The sequence below is a fragment of the Notamacropus eugenii genome, chromosome 1, assembly GCF_028372415.1.
Source record: "Notamacropus eugenii isolate mMacEug1 chromosome 1, mMacEug1.pri_v2, whole genome shotgun sequence".
Taxonomy (NCBI): domain Eukaryota; kingdom Metazoa; phylum Chordata; class Mammalia; order Diprotodontia; family Macropodidae; genus Notamacropus; species Notamacropus eugenii.
The window spans coordinates 19,896,586-19,922,933 of record NC_092872.1 but is presented as its reverse complement, the minus strand read 5'-3'; the positions used below and the strand labels follow the sequence as shown (position 1 = coordinate 19,922,933).

At 36.0% G+C, this 26,348-nt stretch overlaps 1 long non-coding RNA gene across 1 annotated transcript in view; it reads left to right on the top strand.

Moving 5' to 3' along the window:
* Nucleotides 1-25,494, top strand: part of LOC140522436 (uncharacterized) — a 29,261-nt gene extending 3,767 nt beyond the window's left edge. Inside the window, exons 2-3 of the long non-coding RNA XR_011973342.1 lie at nt 21,982-22,099; nt 25,057-25,494. This is a non-coding gene — a long non-coding RNA (uncharacterized lncRNA). The remainder of the gene's footprint in view (nt 1-21,981; nt 22,100-25,056) is intronic.
* Nucleotides 25,495-26,348: the final 854 nt, after the last annotated feature.

The following is a 26,348-nucleotide window of genomic DNA, read 5'->3' as shown; positions in this document are numbered from 1 at the left end:
GTAGAGCATAAGCTCCCAGTGATCCTACCTCTGTTTGATAATAGACTACATAGGCTCTGGACCAGCATAGCTAGGTTAAAGAAGGATGAATCTGCACCAAAAATTTAAGTCCCATGTTAGGAACTTTTTCAGATAATAAATTCCATTTACTACAACATGAAGGGGTGGTAATCTGCATTGGTGAAGTGAGAATCCACATTGCAAAATTTATAGAGGTTTTTAGATGTATATCAATTAGAAGAACATGAGTCAGTGAGTCAGTCATTAAAAGGCAAGTTATCCTACACCACTGTATACTTTAAAAATAATTCATTGACATTTAATTCAGCTGCTGCTATACTACCTAAATTGTCAAGAGTATCATGTGAACTTTAAAAAATGTTTTATTTATGCTCTTTGTCTTTACATGAGAGCTATCTCTTTTTTAAAAGAAAAAAATGTTCAACCCCAAATTGAACCTTATCATGTAAGAAAGAAAACCAATTAGACAAAAATGCCATGTTGGGTAACCAAATCTAACAATGACTCAACATGGTGCACTTTTAGTTGCCTACCTTTTAACCAAGTTGAGAAAAAACATATATCATTTCCTGTTATCCAGGCTCATCATTTCTTTTACAATTGAGTTATTCAGTTAGATTTCCTTTTAGAAATTTTTTAATTTACATGGCTGTGTTTTTGTGCTTTTTTTCCACCTGGTTCTGTTTACTTCCTTCTGCATCTGTTCATATGTGTCTTCTCACATTTCTGTGAATTTCTCATACTCATCATTTAGTATAATGCAATAAAATTTTTTCATTATACTCATATCTTTTAAAAATTCTTTATCATTTTGTTTGCGATTTTTCTTCCAAGTGAAGTTTGTTATTGTTTTTTGCCTAATTCCAATATCAAAGTGGCAATTTGTTTTTTATAGCACCAAATGTGCAAATCTATGTAGGTATTGTCACCATGACTATGTTGCACTGAGCATTTCTCCAATTATGCATTGATTTGTTTTCTGTATTTTATAGTTACATTTATACAAATATTGCCTGTGCCTTAGCAGATTAACATCTATATATTTCTGGGGTTTTCAAAGTGTGTGTGTGTGTGTGTGTGTGTGTGTGTGTGTGTGTGAGAGAGAGAGAGAGAGAGAGAGAGAGAGAGAGAGAGAGAGAGAGAGAGAGAGAGAGAGAGAGAGGAGAGAGGAGAGAGAAATGACAGGGAGAGGGAAAGGGAAAGGGAAAGGGAAAGGGAAAGAGAGGAGAGGAGAGAGTGACTGAGTTAGGCTTGGAGTCAAGAAGGGAAGAGAAGGGAAAGAAAAAGAAGGGAATGGAACAGAACATAAGGGATTCTTCCTTTACATCCTTCTTTTGACAAATACTGATTGTGTATCCCTGGACAAGTTTACTTTTCAGTGCTACAGGAAACTCTCCAAGATTATAAATTGAAGAGAAGGTGTGTACTTGCACTACTAAAGAAGTTTCCTCACCTGAGAGTTCCCTATGCTAGGGAATCATAGATCTTGTGCCTATCCAGATAGATAGATAGATGGATAGATAGATAGATAGATAGATAGATAGATAGATAGATAGATAGATAGACAGACAGATAGACAGATAATTTCTAACATGTTCTCATGTCATTGCTGTAACTAGAATTTCTAGAACTATGTCAAATAACAGTGTGGAAAGGGGGCATCTTTGAATTAACTTTTTTTTAATAGTAAAGATTCTAGTGTATCTCTATTGTACATAATGATAGCTTTTGGTTTTAGATATATTCTTTGGCTTATATTAAGGAAGAGTCTTTCTACACATGTGATTTTTAGGATTGTTAATGAAACGTATTTTTGGCATTTATTGTCATAATTTTGTGGTTTATGCAATTATGAATCTACAGTTAATTATCAATTTCCCCCCTAACGTGTTTAAACTAACCTTTCATCCATGATATAAAGACAGCTTGGTTATAGTAAATTATTTTTTTGTATCAATTACTGAGTTTTTACTTTTAGGATTTTAATATATTAATACATTTAATATATATTTAATTGTCCTATAACATGTGTTTTGTGAATTTTTAATTTGTATAGTAAAAATATTTGTCTCATAAAAAGATTTTTCAAAAATGTCTTTTGCTTCTATTTTTGAAAAGAAAGTGTAACATAGATATTATTTTTAAAATGTTTAAGGGCAGCTAGGTGGTGCAGTGAATAGAGCACCAGCTCTGGAGTCAGGAGGACTTGAGTTCAAATTTGGTCTCAGGCACTTGACTCGCTGTGTGACATTGTCATTTAACCCCGTTTTTCTCTGCCTCCCCACTCCAAAAAAATAAAATAAAATGTTTGATGAAATTCAAGTGTAAATTGATCTGATCTATGGCTTTCGGGTCACATGTGGTCATCTAGGTCCTCAAATGTGGTCATCTGACTGAATCCAAACTTCATAGAACAAATCCCCTTAATAAAAGAATTTGTTCTGTAAAACTTGGTCTCAGTCAAAAGACTGTACCCAAGGACCTAGAAAACCACCTGTGGCCCAGAGTTTCCAGATTCCCCACTTCTGGTATTCTGGTATTCCTCACCATGCCACACACCCCTTAAGCAGTGCATATCTTGCTTATTCCTTTTTTGAGATTTGGTTGTTTAAAATCTATAATTCTTGTTTTGTCAATGTGGGTACTTTATAAAGTCATTGTCTTTGAATTGTCACTTTTGCTATGGTTTATGAAAACCATAGAACCTTGACTATCATGTTTAATTTCACAGATTATAAAAACTACCATACGAAAATCATGGACTGGGCATCCTCAGAGAAAAGGTCAATGATTAAGTTCAAGACGGTTTATACTCCACATCTAACCCATCTTCTTCATATGCCTCTTGTCATTCCCCTTTTTTCTTTCATTTCGTTATATATTCCTTTATCTTGTTGATATATCTTTTTTATAATTCACTTTTCTTCTCTTTTTTCTTTATTTGGTAAACTGGTTTGCTGATTTTGTCACTTTTTCCCCCAAAGAACAAGTTCTTAGTTCTGTTTCATGTTAGCCTTTTCTCTCCCTCCCTCAATTTCCATATTTCATATCAACTGTTCAACATTTCTTCTTTTCTTCAGGCTTTAAGGTCTCTACTTGTTTGTTTTCTATTATTTTCCATTGCATTTTTAGTGCATTGATCTCAATCCCTAGTTCCTTTAGCTCACTTTAATTGTTGTGTATATTCTCTCATTTCCATTTGTGGTTGGTTTTACTCTCCCCTTTCTCAGTTCAAATATGAATGAACTGCCAATCCTTCCTGTCCCCTTCCAACCTCATCCATGCTTTAAATTTAAGTTATATCAAATTGGAATGCCATTCTCCAGAAACACCATGGGAATTTTCTCTTTACCCCTCCCTTTTTGGTTATTCAGGAATCTATTCCTAAGAATGTTCATTTTTAACCAAGCTAGCAAGATCCAATGGGAAGGGGTCTATAACCTAAATCTAAGAGACCTAATATTGTACTTTATCTTTTTTATCATAGCTTATCTTGTTGGTACCATGTCATTTTCTCTCTCTGAACACTACTGACCCTTTTTCACACCTCTTTGAGCTGTGTCTCCTTTAGTTCTCTACCTCTTCCTCCCACCAGTGGAACTTAGCATTAAGTCACAGGATGCCAATTTGTTAAACAAAATTTCCTAAAATAGTATGATTGCCTTCTTATTATTCCTGCTTCTATGGATTTTCTTTGCTATACTTCTAGAGCATTTCCTTTCTCCTAATGAGAGCCAATTTCCATTCTTTATTCTGTGATCCACTCCCAAATGTTCTGTATTTGTATGTTTGCATTTCCACTATCCTAAAGGCAAAAAAAGAAATTGAAAACCTGTAGTTTACTTTTTATGATCTTGGTGTATCTTCCCCTTAAATATTAATTCACTACTTCCTCCTTTTTTCCTCCTGATTTTTCTTCTTATGTTTTATTTCTTAGAATCATGATGCTTTCTTCATCTTTACTTCTCTCTCAGACAACATGCAAGTTTTTTCAGAAGATAAAACAAAAAGATTCCCTCATACAATATGCATAGCCTTATCTAACTCTTCCCTAAAAGAAAAATCTGAAAACATTTTATTTTCCTGCCATTTATTAGCATCTGAAATTGCCTAATATTCCTCTGCATTGTCTTTGTGTGTGCGTGTGTGCACATGTGTGCATGTCTGTGTGTATGTGTGTGAATGTGTGCATGTGTGTGGGTATGTGTGCCGAATACCTACTCCCTTCTGTTTTCTTTTGAAGGCATGATTGAAATTTTCCCATTGGTTGAATGACCCTTTATTTTCTTGGATATTTCAGCTCAATTTGGGGGGTAATATTACTTTGGGTTGGCAAATGATCTTTGTTTTCCAGAGTAATATATTCCAATTTTCATTGATTTCTAGTAAAGGAATGTAATCATGGATTATAGCTATTGCTTTTACATGAAATGTGCAAACATTTTACTTGTAATTTAAAATTTGTTTTTATGATTCTGAACTTTGACTACCATGTTTAACTGTGAGTTAATCTTGTGGCTTGATGTATAATCCTTTGACTACCTCCTTATATTTTATCTTCAAATTCACCATTCATGCTTTATAGAGCTGTCATGTGTTTTTGATCTTGATTTTTTAAATTATTGCTGAATTATATTTTCTGCTGCTATAAGTAGGAATCCTATATCACCTTTAAAATTTTTTTCTACAAAGAATACCTTAAAAATATGAATTTTAACATTACTTAGATTATTGTGGCTGAAAGGAAACTGCTGTATTTTCTATTCCATGACCCTCATATTAGAAGAAGAATCTGAGGTCCTATTGTGAGAATCATAGGATTTTTAGTAGAGTGTATAAGCTGATTGTATTTGGTATTTTTGGCTTCAACATTTTTATCAACACCTTAGATAATAAATAATAAATGTAATATTCATCACCTTTCAGATTATATGAAGGTAAAAATCACATTGAATGATAGGATCAGGAAGACCAATAACAAGCTAGAATGATGTGTAAAATCAAAGCCTATGACATTTACATGATCATGTGAAAGTAGACCTCTTTTTCAAATTTTATTTATTTACTTTTAGTTTTCAACATTCATTTCCACCAAATTTTGAGTTCCAAATTTTCTCCCCCTGTTTCCCCTCCCCTACCCCCAAACACCATACATTCTGATTACCCCTTCCCCCAATCTGCCCTCCCTTCTATCACATACCTCCCTTCCCTTATCCTCATCTTCTCTCTTTTCTTCTAGGGCAAGAAAAATTTCTATACCCCATTACCTGTATTTCTTATTTCCCAGTTGCATGTAAAAAAAATTATCAACATTTGTTCTTAAAACTTTGAGTTCCAACTTCTCTCCCTTCCTCCCTCTCCACTCATCCCCACTGAGAAGGTAAGCAATTCAATATAGGCTATATATGTGTAACTTTGCAAAAGACTTCCATAATAGTCATGTTGTGAAAGAGTAACTGTATTTCCCTCCATCCTATCCTGCCCCTCATTTATTCTATTGTTTCTTTTCACCTTGCCCCTCCCCCTAAAGTGTTTACTTTTAATTACTCCTTCCTCCCATTTGCCCTCCCTTCTATCATTGCTTCCCACCCCACTTGTCCCCTTCTCCCCTACTTTCCTGTAGTGTAAGATAGATTTTCATACCAAATTGAGTGTGCATGTAGTTCCCTCCTTAGGCCAAATGTGATGAGAGTAAGCTTCACTTTTTGCCTCTCACCTCTCCCCTTTTCCCCTCCATTGAACAAAGCTTTTTCTTGCCTTTTATGAGAGATAATTTGCCCTGTTCCATTTCTCCCTTTCTCCTCCCAATATATTCCTCTCTCACCCCTTAAATTTATTTTTTTAGTTATCATCCCTTCCTATTCAACTCACCCTGTGCCATCTCTGTGTGTGTGTGTGTGTGTGTGTGTGTGTAAGTGTGTAATCCTTCCAACTGCCCAAATACTGAGAAAAGTTTCAAAACTTACAAATATTATCTTTTCATGTAGGAATATAAACAGTTCAACTTTAGTAAGTCCCTTATGATTTTTCTTTCCCATTTACCTTTTCATGCTTCTCTTGATTCTTGTTTCTGAAAGTGAAATTTTCTATCCAGTTCTGGTCTTTTCATCAAGAATGCTTGAAAGTCCTCTCTTTCCATTTTTCCCCCTGAAGTATTATACTCAGTTTTGCTGGGTAGGTGATTCTTGGTTTTAATCTTAGTTCCTTTGACTTCTGGAATATCATATTGAAAGCCCCTTGATCCTTTAATGTAGAAGCTGCTAGATCTTGTGTTATCCTGATTGTATTTCCACAATACTTGAATTGTTTCTTTATGGATGCTTGCAATATTTTTTCCTTGATCTGGGAACTCTGAAATTTGCCTATAATATTTCCTAGGCATTTTTCTTTTTGGACCTCTTTCATAAGGTGATTGATGGATTCTTTCAATACTTATTTTATCCACTGGTTCTAGAATATCAGGGCTGTTTTCATTTATAGTTTCTTAAAAGATGATGTCTATGCTCTTTTTTTGATCATGGCTTTCAGGTAGCCCCGTAAATTTTAAATTGTCTCTCCTAGATCTATTTCCAGTTCAATTGTTTCTCCAATGAGATATTTCACATTGTCTTCTATTTTTTCATTCTTTTGATTTTCTTTTGTAATTTCTTGAAGTCATTAGCTTCCATCTGCTCCATTCTAATTTTTAACGAATTATTTTCTTCAGTGAGCTTTTGAACCTCCCTTTCTCATTTGGCTAATTCTGCCTTTTAAAGCATTCTTCTCCTTGGCTTTTTTTTATCTCTTTTGCTATTTGGGTTAGTCTACTTTTAAAGGAGTTATTTTCTTCAGCATTTTTTGGGTCTGCTTTAGCAAGCTGCTGACTCACTTTTCATGATTTTCTTGCATCACTCTCATTTCTCTTCCCAGTTCTTCCTCTCTCTTACTTCATTTTCAAAATCCCTTTTGAACTCTCCCATGGCCTCCCATTGTATATTTATTTTGGAGGTTTTGGAAGGCTTAACTTCTGGTGGTATGCATTGTTCTTCCTCATCTGAAACGATGGATGAAAATACCTGTTCACTAAGAAAGTAACCTTCTATAGTCTTAATTTTTCCCCATTTTCTGGGAATTTTCCAAACCAGTTACTTGACTTTTGAGTCCTTTGTCAAAGGGAGGGTATACTCTAGGGACCTGTAAGTTCTCAGTTCCTCCAAGATGGCACAATCATGGGAGGGGAGTTTACTCCTCTCTTGGCCTGTGCTCTGGTCTGGAAGCAACCACAAGCTTTTCTGGCCAGGATCTGTAAGTAGAATTCCCTGTCCAGAGCCTCCATCAGCTCCACCTACCAGTGTTCCTCCTTATCCCAGCACTGCCACTCAGGGCTGAGACCCAGATCAGGGGCTCAATTATCCCAGGGGCTTTAGGTGGAGGGCCCCACAAATGGATGGTACTGCTGCCTGTGGCTGCCTGGGCCCTGGGCTACGGCAGGACCCTGCTCCCTTCTCACTCAGGTGAAAGAACTTTCTCATTGATCTTTGAAGCTGTATTTGGCTCCTGCTGCCTGTGATTCTGCACCCTGAAGGCTGTTCTGGTCCTGTCCCTGCCACAGGACATGGCCAAACCTGGGCTGCGCTCCACTCTGAGCGCAGTGTGATAGACTTTTCTTGTCAGCTTTCCAGGCTGCCTTGGGTTGGAAATCTCCCTCCCTCATTTTGTGACTTCTCCTGCTCTAGAATTTGTTTAGTCATTTTTACAGGTATAGTATGGGCTTCAGGGGGAGAGCTTCTATAGATCAGTCCTTCTACTCCACTATCTTGGCTCTGCCCCCCAAAATAGAACTCTTTAAAGAGGACTACAGAGATATCATCAATATGCGTAAATAGGAAGTTCTACATTTGAGTTCAAAATATTAACTGCAATTTTGCTACTTAACAGGAAAAACTGCCTTACAATTTGAGATGCCCCAAGTGGTTGGGCTAACTCAGGAGACATTGAATTAAGACTGCTCAGATGGTAATTTGACAATGTTCTTGCAAAATCAAAATGATTTAATCAGAGGCTTAACTAAAAGTCCATTGGGGTGATTTTTGTGTCCAAGATACTCTAATTTTATGAGAGAATGGGCTAATTAGATCTAAAAGGAATGTTACAATTTTTGGGGTAAAAAGAGAAGGCAGGATCTATAAATTGTGCAAAGGTCAATGTGTTTGGCTTCAGTTTCTGGAAAAACTGAAACTATTAGATATAATTTATAAATATTTTAAAATAAATTTGGGCTTATAATCGCTATCATGGATTTATTAAGAAGAGGTCATTACAATTTTGCCAGGTCTTTGGCAAAGAATTGGATATTGAGGAGATGCCCATTGATTGGAGAATGGCTAAACAAGTTGTGGTATATAAATATAATAGAATATTATCATTCTATAAGAAATAATGAGAAGGCAGATTTCAGTAAAACCTGGTAAGATTCACAAGAACTGATGCTCAGTGAAGTAAGCAGAATCAGAACATTGTATATATAATAGCAATATTGTGCAATGATCAATTTTGATAAACTTAGCTCTTCTCAGCAATACAATGTTCCAAGACAATTCCAAAAAAAAAAAGCCTTGATAGAAAAAGTTCTATCCACATCCAGAGAAAGAACTGTGGAGTCTGAATGCATATTGAAGCACACTGTTTTTTCTCTTTCTTTTGTTGGGTTTTTCTTTCTCATGATTTTTCCCTTTCATTCTGTTTTTTTTCCACAACATGACTGATGTGGAAATACGTTTAACATAATTGTACATGTATAACCTATATCAGATTGCTTGCTATCTTAGGAAGGGAGAAGTAGAGGGAAGGAGAAAAATGTGAAATTCAAAATCTTATAAAAATGAATGTTAAAAACTATCTTTATCTTTGCCAAGAAAACCTCAAATGGGATCACAAGGGGTCTGCCATGACTTAAAAGTACTTAATAACCACAACCACAAATTGGATTGGCAGATTGGAACATTTACCATAAACAGAGAATACTTTGATTTCAGGGAAAAAATATTTAACATAGTTTCTTGTTTTTTTGTGGATAACATGAAAAATCTTGGCTAGCTGACAAGTATAATTATATGGATTCTAAGTTGGTTGAATTAATGGACTCAGACAATAGTTATCAATAAATTAATATCACTGTGGAGTGAAGTCTCTAGTAGAGTGCTCCAGAGAGCTTTCCTTGGCCTTGTGCGTTTCAATATTTTTATGAATGACTTGGATGAAGCCATCAGAAACATACTTGTCATATTTGCAAATAACTCAGAGCTCTAGGAGATAGATTACCCATTGGAAAAGAGTGTTGGGATCCAATCATAATACAACAGATGACACTTGCATTGTGCTTTGTCTATATTATCTCATTTGACACAACATCCATGAAAAGTCAGTACTATGGGGATTATTTCCTCTATCCTGAATATGAGAAAATCAAAGCTTACAGATGCCCAGTGACTTCTCCATGGTCACATAATTAATAGTTATCAGAGATCAGAGTCAAATCTAGATCTTTCCAAGACAAGGTCCAAGACTTTTCACTATATCACAGTGTCCATCAGCAAGATGGGTTAGAAAGTTGGGGGCTATTAAAAATAGTTTAATCTATATTGATAGTTGTTTCTATATGATTTTAAAATAAATTTCAAAAGTACGGAATGGGTAATACTGATGAGATAATACTTCTTGGAGGGATCTAGCGGTCATATGTATATATATATATATAGCGGTCATATGTGTATATATATATATATATATACACATATGACCGCTATATATATATATATATATATATATAAAGGTTTTAAAGGGCTTTTAGAAGTCATTTAGTTCAACCTCCTCATCTTATAGATGAAGAAAGTGAGGCCACAAAATTTAAGTGAGAGTCTTGAGTTAACACAGATAATAAGTGCTAGAACCTAAATTCAATCATCTCTTTCCAAACCCAGTTCTCTCTTCCACTGTAACAATAACAATAATAACATTTATCTAGAACTTAAAGTTTTGCAAAGCACTTTTAACCATCACAAGACTGGTAGGTTGGTGTTATTCCCCATTTTACATCTGGGGAAAATGAAATAGGCAGATATTAAATGATTTGCCTAGAGTCACATAGCTTGTGCATGTTGGAATCCAGATTTGGATTTGTTTTCCTCACTCCAGATCCAGTGCTCCAACAACTGTGTAACTTAGCTACCAGCAATGAAGAAAGATAGGCCATAGAATTTAAGACTTCCTTAGGGTTACAAAGGTAATCAGTCATGGATCTAGGACTTGAATTCACATCACCCAATTCTAAAACCAATTCTCTTGTAGAGTTTAGGTTTAATGTGAAATCAGCAGTTCATGAGCAGACAGCCAATGCTATACTAGGTTGAGATTAAGGGGGCCTTGGATACAGAATGAGGGGCAAGTACTAGATCTGCCCTTGCCAGATAACATTTGGAGTACTAGGTACAGTTTTACATGGCCCATTTTAGGAAACATAGAGACTCCATGCAGAAAAGAGGTGACAGGATTGCTCGAGGACAAGAGAGATTGTCATGTAAAAATCACTTGATGAAACCAAGGATGTTTAGTTTGGAGAAAGGATAATTTTAAAAGATCATGATTAAATTTTTCAAGTGTTTGAGGATCTGTTATGTGGAACAGCTGATAGTCTTGTTCTGCTTGCTTCCAAAAAGCTGGACTAGGAACAATAGCCAGATGTTACACAGAGGATGATGTAGGTTTTATATAAGGGAGAAAATCTTACCTTTCTAAAAGGTAGGATGGATTGTCCCTGGAGGTAGTGAACTTCCTCATATCTGAGGTCTTTAAGCCACTTGTTGGTAATGTTACAGAAGAAATTCTTCATCAAATTGGGTTCCTTTCAACCCTGAGATGAAGCTAGATGGAAACTTCTTCTGGTACAGAGTGACACATCTGCAAGCTTCCCTATAGTCAAGGATTCTTTCCTTGTTTATTCCTCTGAAGAGTTCAGACTGGGCTAGAAGTTGTAATTGAGAGCTTGCTCTACTCTCAGGGTCAGAGCCACACTGCTGATGCTACTTGCTTCTGAATTTAGTCCCTACATAGTCCAGAGCCTGTGGCTCTTTACTCTAGAATGTCTCCCTGACCATAGACCCCATTTCAGTCCTCTCTGAATCAATGACCTGGCATGGAGTCGTGCTACCAGTTGGCACTTGTTCCCAAGTCATGCATGAGGTTGTGATGTTCATTTTGCCCTACTATACATTGAAATGGTCCTCACCCTGATCATCACAGATCTTTCTTTCTCCCTATACCAACTTGGAGTGGAAAGAAAGACTTTTTCTTGGGTTTCCAAATCAGGATCCAGTCTGTTCATTTTTTAGATATGTTCTGAGGAGTTAGAAGCAAGGAGAAATACTTAGTGTACTTTGTCCTGCTCCTTTACCATCTTGATTCCAATTTATGTTTTGTTATCTGTACAAGTATAGGGAGTGATATGATGACTCTATAATAATACCAAGATCTTGACTATATGTTAAAATTTCAGGTAACAATCAAACACTCTCCTAATACCTTCAGGGAACTCAGGAGAAATATAAGACAAAATGCAAATATAAATGCAAAACAGAAGACTAGAACTTTGAATTTTGATTGGGGAGATAAGACTTGAACACACAATACACAGAGAGCAAAGAGCTGATAAATGTGTGTATGCTATCTATGGGAAAGGCATGATGTGCTCAATGGGACTACATGAATAAAACTAAAATATTTTAAACTTACAGAAAAATTACTCCAATCTCTTGGCTACAAGCGATATTGCACTGATTATTTCAAATCTTAGAATAAATTATTTACTCAAAAGAGATTGATGATTGATTGGTAGATGCATCATGGAAAAAACACCTAGATATAGGAAACATTGTCCATATTATGACATGAAAGTGCATTGACTTCTCATTGAGTCTTCTACTATGGTAGATGTCTTGGATGTATAAAAGATGAACTGTACCTTGCGTTAAACTAGTATATTAGGCTAGTTAACATTAGGGAAATTATATAGTGCTTTTGATTTTCCCAAGCTATATATCCTTCTGTAAAAGACATTTTTGAATACCACTATATGCTGAGTGAGGCTGACTTAATAAGAGTCATAAAACATCATGAACTGTTAAGATTCAAAATTATAAGAAGACTAAATGGCAGTGGAAAACACCAAGTGAAGAAAACTTGGTGATTGCTTGCATATTAAAAGCAATATAAAAGACATCCTTGGGGATATGGAGAATTAAAAAAAGAAAAGAGGCAAGAGTGAGGGTCAGAGCCATGACTAAGAATTTTTTGTCAGGCAAGTGCCATAAACCATCCAGGGAGCAAGCAGCACGATGAGCTCCCTCAGTGAGTGGGAGAGGATGAATATTCTAGAAAACTGGCTTGAATAGAATCTTCAGAATAAGGTGGGGCTGATTGAGGAGGAAGTAGAATAATATACTAATAGTGGTAGAATGAGGAAAAGCATATTTCAGAAAAGTTAAAGTATGATGGATGTAAGCGAGTCATCTATTCTCTTTATTTTTAAATTAGTGTATTTATCTTTGACAACAAGGAGAACTTTCTTTGAAATTAGAGCTCTGTCATTTAGCCAGTTCCTCAACTGGACAAAAGATAATGAAAGTTTGCTACTCAGTCATTTAAATTGAGGTTCATTAACCTAGCAGCCACAGAGCCATTCCTTTTATAAAGTATTTAGATTTATTGACATATATATATATATATATATATGTTAGATTATGTTAAAATAAATCTCCCCCTCCCATCAGAGTTTGAGTTGATCAAATACCTGATGATGAGGCTGAATAATTATCACAGAATATTAATGATTTTTAAGTGGTTGATCTACTTACTGTAGTTCAGTCACTTAAATTTGAGATTTGTCTAATTTTTCCTCAGCATTAAGATATGCTAGCTAAGAAAAGTTGCTTTTATTTTATTGAATGAGCTTGGCAGCTACATGAGAAGAGTAAGATCATTACCCAATCTAAACCTTGCCCCCTTTCCCAGCCCTCAGAGAATATTGGTTTTACTGATAGCCTACCAATAATATTCAGCAAACATTCCACAAACACCTACTATGTTCCAGATACTATGTGCAGTAGGATTTGGGGCTACAAAACAAAAAATCGTCCCTGAATTTAAGGAGATTACACTCAATAGAGCAGAACAGCAACGGTTTAGCCACCATTTATTAAAAAGCTGTGCTAGATACTAGAATCACAAAAAATAGAATAAATGAAACATTTCCTGACCTGAAGGAAGTTACAGTGTAACAAAATAGATAAAATGCACATAGCCCAGTAAAAACAAAACATACGAAGTAGATATGAACAAACTTCTAAGAAGAATACTAGACACTGTGGGGATCAGGTTTGATTTTTTACAGTAGGCAGCACCTAAGCTAAACCTTACAAGAAGCAAAGAATTGCAGGAGTCAGGAGGGAGGACAGCATGCATTACAGACAAGGTGGTCTGTTTGTACAAAAGCCTGGAGATAGGAAATGGAATGTCCTGTAAGAGGAAAGCTAGTTAATTTCGCCAATATGTAACATTCGCCAAGGAGAGTTGTGTGAACTTGAAAAAGTAGACCGAAACTGACCTGGGCAGGGCTTTAAAAGTCCAGCAGAGAAGTTTTGTATTTTACTGTAGAGGAAAGACGGACCTTCTGGGATTTCTTTCACAAGGGAAAGGCATAGTTAGACCTATGCTTTAGGAATGTCACTTTGGCAGCTGTGTGAAGAATGGACAGGAATGGGGGGAGAGTGAATAAAGAGAAAGCAATTAGGGGGCTATTGTAATAGTCCAGGTGACAAGTTAGAGAGCCTAAAGATACAGTGATATCTCTGTAAGTGGAGAGAGGGAAAACAGATGTTAAATATATTATGGAGGTAGGCATAACATGACAGCTTTATCCAATTCATCAAACTGGAACTGATTTATCCCTCCTAGATTTTCCCATAACACTGTAGATCTTGCCCTCTTACTTAATGGATAATTTATATTGCGATTATTTATATACATGTTACATCCTCCTTTCATACTTCAAGTCCCTCATTAACAGGAATCATTTCACTTTCTATCTTTCTATACTATTTACAAATAGTAGGTGTCTAATAAATGTTTGTTTAATTAAATCAATAGTTGAGCTAAACTACTCTCCCAGAATCAAAACTTAATTTGTCAAAATTGTTACATGTCACATTCCTTTGAGAGAACCATTCCTCTTTATTTATTCTGCCAGAAGAGAAGTTTGTGGAAGACATATTGGCTTAATATTATGCCATCTGTACTGGCTCTAACATTTTGTTGCTTCATTGACCTTTGTATTGACTTACAGAGGTTATTCTAATTACAACATTATCACATGGTCAAATTGTGCAGCAAAGGTGCTTCCTCACCAGTGCTCTGCATTTCAGTCATTGTTTTTCATTTAAATAATGCCAGGGGATAGCACAGGATATTACACGTGATCTCACAGTTTAACATCTCATTCTTTTAATGGGAAAATACACGGCCTGTTTATGCAGCTTTAGAATTGTCTGCTAATAGGTCATTTTCTATTTCAGGTTCCAAGTGACTTTAGGAAGATAACTGACATATAACAGAAGTCCACATCCCTAGATATGGTCAAATAAGTGGTTAAATATTTCCTGGTCAACTCCCTACATACAATTTAGTAAAGATTACTATGACCAAAAGTCTTAAAATAGTTTATGATAAAAACTAAGGCAAAAATAAAATGAAACCTCCACCCTCAATAAATTCCTTAGATCTCATGATGATTAGTGTTAGAACAATGTTATCTTCATTTTAGAGATGAGGAAGCTGAGGTTTGAAGAGGTGGAGTGATTTTCCCACTTCCACATAGCTAATAAGTGGCAAGAGCCAAGACTTGTAGTGAGTTTGAAGCCAAATTCAATATTTTTTCCACTGATTATTTTCCTTCACACAATATAATCATCCAATCCCCTGACAGTCACCTTTATCAAATATTCAACAAGAAGCTTATTGCCACTTGTGCTCACCAAAAATACCTGGTAATTTAAAACAATGGGAAAGAGATAATAAAACGCTTCACACATGACAGTGAGTGGTAGTTACCATCATCATCATCTTCATCACTACTTTCACCAATTACTATGTCTATCATTCTCATTCTCATCTTGTATTCAATGGTGTTTAGTTGGAAATAATATGTATTGGACAAATCATTATCCTATTATTATCCTTTCACAAATAAAGTTCAGCAGACTGCTGCACGGGAGGACAAGATGATTGTATTTTCTAATTGACTAAAAGTGTTGGGATATAAATTCTTCTTGCTCCCTGAAAATATTGTTGTTACATCACTATGGACAGACATTAGAGGAAAAAGATTATGGAGGGAGTAAAGATTAATAGAAAGACAAGCTGGTGCTGTTCCAATATTTGGAAAACTTAAAAAAGATGAAAGGAAAGTCTCCAGATCATTTTGTGGACACAGCATGGAGGAGGCACAAAAGGAACCAAATGAATCATGCAAGATTCCAAGCTTTGGATGCCTTATGATTATTCCTAGTAGATTGTGGGAGTACCCACAGAGATCAGATCAAGGAACCATTGATGTATAGCTTTACCAAGGTGACCTTGTGATTTATATAAGTGCGAAATAAGGATTGATGCTCAGCAGCATTAACAGTAACAGATTTAAATGTTTTGGCCAGAAATATTTCTGGGGAACTGATCTACAAAGCAGCAAAAATAAAAAAAAAATCGAACAAAAGCACCCTCTTTATGACATTTGTAGGAACGATGGGTTTTGTTGGGACATCTCTGTTTATGGCAAAACTGGTTGATTCAGGGAATCCTGGTGACTTCCCTAGGCACAAAACAAATCCTGGGGAAATTTTAGGCAGTAGGCATATAAATACCCTTTGCCATTACAGTTATCATCATCGTCTTGGTCATTAGCACCATGGGTAGCAGTAACATCAGCAGTATTTTTATTGTTTTTCTTTTTTCCAGTTGTTAACAGCTGTTTTTTTCCACGCTGATCAAAAAATTGATATATATATATATATGGGTCAATCTGTGGAAAATCTCATTTCTGCTATTATATTACCTTGGTAATACAGTGATACTTTACCAATTACCTTAGGGTAGGTAGCATTGCCTTAATAAAACAAGGAAGTCAGGTTAGGCAATGGGTGGGAGTCTTCCTTAACATGTATAGCCCAAGCACCAGGAAGTATCCTAGTACTTTCATTTTAAGGAGTGGCTGTGGTAGGTCAGACTATTTAAAGAAGGGCAGTAACAGATGATGGTGGTATTTTATCTGTATACTGGCCCCTGTAATTCTATCATTAGTAATTAAGCAAGTATAAAACAGGAGAAAGATGTTAAGGAAGAAAAAGAAGAAGGGGTAAGATAATGTACTTGCAAGGTTTATGGTCTGTAGGGGATTTTTCCTTTGTGTGTTTCCTCCTTTTCTGTTTTTATGCCTCTTGTTTGGAAAAAAAAAGGTCTAGAAAAACCTCTGGATTTATAGATTGGGTTGGGGATGAGGAAAATAGTCTTTTGATTTTTTAAATAGGCTATCTCTGCCCCTGTAGTGATTCTTCCTTCAAAATCAACTTTCTCTTTTAAGAATCTGCTGGGCTAGAAAAGTGCCATCTCCTATGCCACTTCAGTGACTGATACTTCATTGACTGTGACATCAAAAGCCAGGAAATCAGATTCCCCTGAGGAAGATTCTTCCTATTCCTGTAAAAGTCCTGGCCTTCTGCAGCACCTCAGTTTTACTTGAATGTGAACAGTCCCACTCATCAAAATAGGGGAAAATCATGGGTGTTTAATTTAATAGTAACCCATATCCCAGGAGCAGCCTCTCCTAGATCAATTGTATCTTCTACCTCCATTGTAACTAATGCTCTGAAAGCATCCCTCCTTGGATACTTTTCTTGTTTTTTTCTTATCACATTTTAGATGAACCAGCTGCTACCCTGTTTGATACAATATTAAAATTTCTCTCATTTTCTTCATGATTTCTGTTTCCTCCTCTGTTCTCTGAGCCTTGGGGTCTACCTAGTCTTTTCTGCAACATACCAAATATAAGGACCTAGAATGGACTGATTTGTCCCAGCAATGAGTTAGTTCATAAGGCATACATTGTGTGTATTCCCTGGTATGTCTAGAGTGTAATGATGAAATGTTCAAAGGTAAATGATTTCCTGGAAATTGATCAGCAATAACCTAGTGTCTTCAGTTCAGCTTTGCTGCGTGCCTGAGCTTATATCTCTGAGACTAAACTAGTACAACTCAATAGTCAGTTCAAGGTCAAAGACATAATAATATTTTGTGCACTGTGCCTTTGGAGATTAGTTCAGCTTTTCATTTTTATCCAGCATTGTATAATTAGATATTAGGAGCCCAAAATAGCACATTTGTTCTCATCCTCCTTGGCTCCTACGATAAATTAAAGTGACCCATAAGCTTAAACAAAGATTTTTTAAGTAAGATTCATTTGAAAAGATGTCATAGCTAGATTTAGAAAAAAATGTGTGCATGTATATAACTACACATATATAATATATATATATACGTACAAATATATTGTGTATGTCTTTCATCCATGTATATGTACACATGCATGTAGATATGGAAAGAGAGAATAATGACTGGCTTAAAAATTACATTCATATGTACATTTTTCTGACACCACAGTCATTTGTAGATATACCCCCACCATCATCACTCAGTGCCTGCCAATCTTGGAACCAAACCTTTCGTTGTAATTTTTTTCGAGAATCAACCAAAAGCCACAGATACAAAGTCTACCTTTGGCAGATCATTCAACATTCTGTCCATTTTGCTCCCACATGGATGTATTTGTGTATGTATGTATATATCTACATATATATGCACATACATGTGCATACATGCATGCATGTATTCATATGTTTATCGTGTAATACTAGCCAGTAAGGAAGATACTTTCCTTACTGAGCTGTAACAGCTGGGGGGCATAAGCTAAAGGCTCTACCAGTGTATGTGGGTGCACATCTGTGCTACTTGTGATGTTGTTGGGGAGAACAGCAACACAAGTTACATCTCTGCTAATACGAGTTCAATTAGAGGTATATTCAAATTTTATAGAAAGCAGATTTAAGTAGGTGGAAGGAATCTAGGCTATATTTAGAACAATATAATAAATCACCTTGAGCTTTTTTAGTTTCATTTTTTTTTAAATTAGAAAGCCAGTAAACATGTTGTTATTGTTGGTTTTGGTAGAGGGGAGTTGATTATTATCATTATCAACAATAATCAGTATCATCAATTTCATTCACAAAAAAAAAAGAAAAACTGCTCCATGGGCTTTGTGCCTGCTAATTATTTTCAGCCTAAGTAGGCATCAAGCATAAAAGCCCAGACTAGAAGAGAGAAAGTAATTATGCTGCATTGACTACATAGATAGAGTGAATGAATTTTGCTTTGCGGGGAGGGGGCCTGGAGAGAGGAGAAAAGAGCATATTCAAGTGAAATTGAATTTTAGGGGCGATGGATATCACTGAACGTCAGACCTGGAATGGAATTCACTGGCTCAGGTTACAGATGGGAATACTCAGAGTTTAGAAAATAAATGATTTGCCAGTAGTCACAAAAGTAGTGTAGAGTCAGGTTCAGGTCTTTCCAGTGCAAAGCTGGTAGATTTTCCATTATGTCACATTGCCCCCAATCAATGACTCTACTGCCTCCTCTTCCTCCTCCTCCTCCTCCTTTTTTTCTTTCTCTTATTCCCTCTCTGCCTTCTCTTTCTGCACCTCCCCCTTCCTTTCTTCCCTCTTTCGCCTCCCCCCACCTTATCCCTCTCCCTCTTCTTCCTCCTCTATCATTCCTTTCCTTTTTTCCTCTTTCTCTTCTCCTTCCTCCTCTTCTCCTTATCCTCTCCTTCTGTCTCTCTTTTGTCCTTCCCTTCCCTTCCTCTTATTCCTTATTCATTACCACCACCAAACCTCTTAGAAGCTATAGTATAAATCAAGACAAGGAAAGACATGCAGAATGTATGATTTTGTTCCCAAGATCTATTCAAACACTGGTCCATTTAAAATCCTGTGGTTTTAGTAAACATTCCACTTTGTCAGTCCATGAACTCATGTTTGAAACACATGCTGCAGAAATCATGTTAACATCATGAAACTCCTAATCATATTCCTTTGGAGGTCCAATGCGACATTTACTTGCTCCAGAAGCCCAACTCAATGGTGAAAAAAATCACCATACATGACCAACAGATTCACGATAAGCCTTTTTGGACTTTGATAGACATAAATTCCATTGTTGAGCTAAATTTAAACTTTCTAGCTCATTAAGACCTACCAGAATCTGTGTTCTGCCAGAGTTTTTGCCTATAGGATAAAACACAAACTCCTCTGTTTGGAATTTCAAGACTTTCCCAAGGTGGCTCCTGCTGATATTTCTTGAGTGATTTTTTCCAGTAGTCCTCTTCATGCATACTATGTTCCAGCTGGGCTAGCCTATTAGGTGTTCACTGTACGTGACTGCCCATCTCAAGCCTCCTGGGCCTTTGCACAGACTGTCTGCTGTGGCTGGAATTCTCCTTTCCCCTCACCTCTGCCTCCTGGAATTCATAGCTTCCTTCAAGAGCCACATCTTTAAAAAAGGCTTTTCCATGGGTTGATCCAAGTTCCCAAGACTTTAAAAGTTGTAAGGTAGATCTTTGTCTAAAAATAAAATTTAATTAAAAATACTTTTTCTGATTTTCCCATTCCCCACCCAATTCTTAGTGCCCCCCATTACCTTATATTATACATTTTGTATTAACTTACTAATACAAAAGTAAATTAAATTAATACTAATGGAAACTTCTATAGCTCAGAGTCTATTTTGTTTATGTCTTCAGTAACTACCAAAGTACTTTGCATATTTGCGTGGGAATAGGGAGGGAGCAGGAAACAGAAGTGGAGGGATGGGGTCTAGATCTGCAACTTCATCAATCTAAGTCCCAGCATGGATATCCCTACACTGATTAAGTGATACAGAAAGGAACTCATCTATAACATATATAATTTTTAAAAGGCTCCTTGGGATAATGAGGATTAACACTTTGAACATAGTCACATAACCAGTATATATCAGAAACAGGACTTGAACTCAGATCTTCATGACTTGAAGTGCAACCTTCTTTCCCTTTCCAGCCTGCTTCCTCTCACTTTGCATATAATTAGAATTAATAACTGCTAATTGAATTGAATGCAGTGGAATTGAGAATTGGAATGGAAATGACACTAAAGAAGATATATTACCTTCTGACTTGCTCCTGCACTTGAAGAATCACTTTTTTCATTGTTATATCTGAAACTGCCTATGAGAGTTGTTTCTCCCATGAGAATGTGAACTCCTTGAGAGCAGGAACTATTATCAAAATACTTGCATATTTGGATAACCAGCACTTAGCATAATGTAGTAAGTAAGCACTTTTCAAATGCTCATTTATTCATTCATTCCATTTTTAGTAAATAATCAGTATCTGAGTTAGAATAGTCCCAAAGACATTTCAGGAGTGAGAGACGGATAACAGAAAATCTCTGTAAGACCTGGAAGAAGGTCCCAGCATGGATGTTCTCCTAACCATTCCTAGATAAGCAACTCTTCCTAACTACATATTAGGCTAGAAAATGTCAGAGTTAAAAACAAAACATTTTGCCTTTTTACTGACCCCTTTCTGTATGCATTTTATCTTTGCATATACTTTTGTGTCCTCACATCCCACAGGAGATCTTTCCAGTTATCCTCCAGATGTTAGGGATAAAAATCAGTCACAAAAGAGTGATACAGTGGACAGGGTGTAGGCTCTGGAATCTGACAGCCTAAGGACAAATTCTATCTTTGATACTCGTAACCTATATTATAAGTATTTAACTTGGTCAAGCCATTTAACATCTTATAGCCTGTTTCCTTTCCTGTAAATAAGAGAGTTGGATTAGATGGCCCTTCTGGTCCCTTTCAGTTCTAGAGTTATAATAATCCCCTACCTGCCGTCTAGCCCTACACAATTATTTCATTAACAAATTTATCTGTATATGTGTTGTTTCCCACTAGGGGAAAGTAGTTACTATTTGTATATCACTTTAAGATTTTCAAAGAGTTATAGCTTTGTCTATCATATATACACATATACATATGTGTGTCTATGTGTACATATATACACATACACATATATGAGTATGTATATTACACAATACATATGTACATGCATATTTATGCATAAATACACACATATGTATTTGATCCTAACAAAATGCTGTCACCTTAGCACTTAACACTGTACCTGGTAAATAATAGGTACTATATAAATGCATATTCCTTTCACCCTTCCCTATTATTATTTTAGAAGTGGAGAAACTCAAGCTAGGAATAGGTAAGTGATTTGCCCAAGGTCACACAACTTAATAAGTGTCTGGGGGCAAGTTTTTCTGACTCCAAGCCCAGTGGCTAATTTATGGCCATCTAACAAGAGTGTAAGCTTCTTGAGGGTAAAGACTATTCTGTTTTTTGCCAGTGTCCTCAATGCTTAGCATATAATAGATGCTTAATGAATTAACTGTGGGGCAGCTAGGTAGTATGATAGATAGTGCTGGGCCTGGAGTCAGAAAGTCGCATCTTCCAGAGTTTAAATCTGACCTCAGACACTTACTAGTCGTGTGACCTTGGGTCACAAAACCCTGTTTGCCTCAGTTTCCTCATCTGCAAAATGAGCTGGGGAATAAAATTGGCAAACCACTCCAGTGTCTGTGCCAAGAAAATCCCCAAAATGAGATCACAAAGAGTCAGATATGACTGAAAGGACTGAACCACAGCACTTGACTGGAAATATTTTTTTCTCTGAATAAAAGAGAAATACTTTTATCGTTCTCCTTTTGACAGTGTTGATTCAGCAGAGAAACAGGACTGGATGGTAGAAGTGGCACATAAAATGCTGATGGAGAAAACAGAAACTGCTAAGTTGAAACAGAAAAAAAGGAAGAGGAATTTGCAGAGAAAGGTTGGTTAAAATCATTATTTCCCCTCGTGATAAGTTATCCATAGCAAGTGAAGACGAAGTGACTGGAGCATCATTATTCTAAAGGTATTATTGGCTTATCTTTTTCCTGATAGCAGTGTTTAGTTTCACTGAGTTATTCTTGCCTGGTCCAAATCATGAGGAGTGAGCATTTAGCTAAATGGCTAGCTGGTGTCTCTTATGATTAAAAAAGACCACTTATTTTTCAGTGAGTGAAACTACTTGGCCCAAACTGTGAGACTTCCCTAAAAACTATGAGTTGGCCAAGTAGGTTAAATGGCCCATATGGGCCTAAACAATATGGTTCATGTTACATAGGCAGTTAAAATATAATAAAATCACACAAATTGGGTGGACTGGTGGAAAGAGCTATAGGAGGAGGAAATGTGGTATGGTGTAATGAATGAGCAATGGGTCTTAAGTCACAGCATCTGGATTCCGATTATGATTCTTCCACTTACTACCCATATAGCCTTTGGTAAGTTATTTAGTATCTATTATCTTCAATTTCTTCACTTATAAAACCAAGGTTTGAAGTAGATGACCTCTAATAAAATTCTTATCTCTAAATCTCTGATCCTATGATCAGAATGAAGATTATTACAAAAAATTAAAATGTGTATTTTTCCATATACTCTATAATGCCTAGGAAGGAACAGTGCTTCCTAGCATCTAGAACTTTCTATGTGACTATTGAGAAGTGACTGGACATCTCTAGGTCTTAACTTCCTCAACCATAAAATAACAATTTGAAATCAATGAACTTGTAGATCTGTCCTGAAATCCAAGAATTCTATGATTTAAAATAGAAAAATATACCTAAAATTGATTAAATTTCCAAGAAGAGGTTTTACCAAACCTGCTGCAGTGATGCTACATTCCAAAAGAGCACATTATTTATTCTTATGAAAATGGATGATGCTAATATTCTCTAAAGAAAATGGATTCTAAATAACTACCTTCTTATGGTTTTGTCTTCACTAATAACTTGATGAGGGACTAATCTTTGAATTTTTCTTCACAAAAATGGGAAGGAAACCTTAAATTATACTAGATCATTAATTGATATGAGTGAAAAATGAATTAATTTGAACAGTAATGTCAAAAATACAATTAAAAGGCAGTTCTGAAGGTCAGGATTACCTGGCAAAATGTCACATTCCTAAACAGATAAGAATTCTCTGAAAGCTGATGAATTTTTATTCTGTAATCAAAATCAAGTTCATTAGGTACATGAATCATTTCAACAATGTCAGTATTTGGAAAATTGAAACCACACTTATTTAAATGGATAAACCAAGTCAGAAGATTGAATGCGGTTATTGACAAAGCTAGAAAGTGAGTTAGTTGCCTTTCTAATTAATGCTCTCTTTTCCTCCATACTGCTCAGCCTTGTGAACATGAAAACAGGTCTTCAAAGCTAAAGTTATATAGCAAAGGAACTGACCCTATCATTTTTGAGTGATTCAAATCAAAATAAAGTCAGATTTTTCTTGTTGTTTCTAATATGCTGGTTAATTTGATTATTTTTTCATACCACTGAACTTCCTGGTTTCAGTTCAAATTGAAGGTAGAAATATTTAAATACCAAGAAAAAACTAACTCAGAACTAAACAAAGTTAGTATTTGCTCAAATTCTCTTGATGAAGACTGACTAGCATTCTGAATGACTGTCTGTACTTCATTAGTGGAGAAATTTCCTTCGCAATCTCATGAGAAAATAAATCTTTGTAATATTTCCTACACTTTCTAGCTTGATCCAATCAGAAATAGTCCTTACAACCGTTTTTGTTGTGGTATTATGGAAGTTTCCTTTGTAACCACAAAGTACAAGGAAAACAGATAAACATTCTGACATCTGTTAAAATCTTAAAATTTTTGATTATCCAAATTTTGTTAAAAATCTAATAACTTTTCCCAATTAAAATATTTGGACTGCTTTGATATATCTATAACTGCTTTCTTCTAGAGTACATTGTTACTGTATGGCTTAGGCAAGAGAAAAAAAAATGGTGATACAGTTCAATGTGCGTACCAGATCTAAGGCTGAAGCTGATTCAGTGTTGGAATAGGAAGATTCATCTTATTCTCCTGACTTGAATGGGTACAACTTCATAAAAACCCTCCTTCTGCCCCTATCCCTCATAACACTGAAGGGAGGCCAGCTGCATGTAGCTCTAACTTATGGCATTTACCCTCCTAAAATCAGTCATGTTGACTGTAGGGGAGAAGTGTTGGCCAGATGAGAGCAGCTTGGCTGAGCTCCTCTCCCATTGAAATCATTCCTTTCGAGGGTGCCACTTGGCGGCATGGTGGCCAGATGAGGAAAGTATGATAGCTTGACCTCAAGTGAACCCTATTTGACCTACTTTGATCAGTCTCCAATTACCTTCCCCACTTTTTTCAACTATTCAGTCTGATTACACCCAGAGCTCAAATTGCTACATAGCTTCACACACCCTCTGTGGGGAGGATTGGACAGAGAGAGAGGGATATTCAACACTCTTCTGCTCCCCCTTCTTTCAGGCTCCATGCACTCACCTCTCAGGCATCATGATGACAGCTCACTCCCCCCGAATTCAGGGACACAGCAAGGTTAAATATATATTTCATTGTTCATATCAGCATATTGCATGTAATGTACGTGCTTATAACCTGGACAACATTCAAGTTACCCTGCATATCATGTTTTTAGCTTTAATAACATGCAGGTTTCTAAATTTGAAATGATTGTTCCCTCAGATTGAAGAGGGTCTCCAGAGCTATTACTTTAGTTTCCAGAAAGAACTTAGGATTTGCGTCACTTTGTTTTTGTAAGCATTTGGCTCTGTTCTGGATATGATGCTAATGGGATAAGATGAGAATAATCTTGACAGAAATACTGCTCTCCATGCACTGTAAGTACAAATTTTAAATCTTTGCAATTAATCATTCAACAGGTATATTACCAATGTGCATATGCCAAATTAAAAACAAGAACATGTCAAAGTACTGAGTTCCAAAAAAAGAAAGGAAAATGACAAGTTCACCAGCTCTCCAAGAACAACAAAGGAGAATCTGGCCTACTCTTGGAGAAACAGAGAGGACAAATTGCACTCCACCTGATTTTGATGAGAGAGTGTTCTTAAGAAGCTTCTGGATTGGTGGGTCCGCTCTTTTCCAAAGGAGCAGCCTAGCATGAATGAATAAAAACTAAGTTCCACAGGTGTGGGTTACTTATCTCCCAAGAATGAAATGGTCAATCTTGTATGAACCTATCCAATAAGATGGTAGCATTCATCAGACCTAAGGTTGATTCTGCTTTTACTGGCATGCTAGTAGCCCCCAAAAGACACAGTTTCTCATAAAATAAAACAGAATAAAAGAGCACATGAAGCTCTGTTTGGAAAGTGTCTCCTTGAAACCCTAAGAACTCGATAAAGTTCAACGCTACTTCTCAAAGGAGACATTAGCTCAGTCTGTAGTACCCCTGTTGCTACTGCCCATACTGAAACAAGTTGGCTCGTTTAAAAATGTATATAAAATAAATTTGTGTATATATATATATATATGTACATATATATATATACACACACACATATATTCTTTGCATTATCATGGCAAAAGTCTATCAAGCTTAAAATTTTATATCAGAACAATAGCTAACACTTATATGGTGCTTTGAAAGTTTACAAAGCACTTTGTATATTATTTCCTATGATTATTACAGCAATCTCTGTTTTACATATTCAGAAAAAGAAAAGCTGAGTGAATGACTTGACCAGGGTCACAAAACAATTGAGTATCTGGGATAGAATTGTAACCCAGGCCCAGTGCTCTAGTTATTGCCATAGAGTATACTAGAGTTCTTAAAGGCTATGTCGTTTTGGTCAAAGTACCGATAGATTCTTCCAGTCTGGAAAGTCTTCAAGCTTAGATAAAATGTGTAGATTGTGTGTCTGTTATCTGAGGACTAAATTGGAAGAGGCTTGTCACCAGAGCAACCACATAAGGATTTGTTTTTCTGTCACAGTAAGTCTCAATTTTTTAATCACAAAGGGGTTATGATCTAATAAAACACAATGGATTTATTGATTGAGGTAATATCTAGGCAGATGAAATCACAAATTCTTATATATAATGAACATTATGGAAAAAATGTGAAATGTAAAAGTCTAATGAAAAACATTTATTTACTGTTTACAATGTTCCAAACACTATGTAAAGTGTTAGGGATATAAATTCAGAAAAT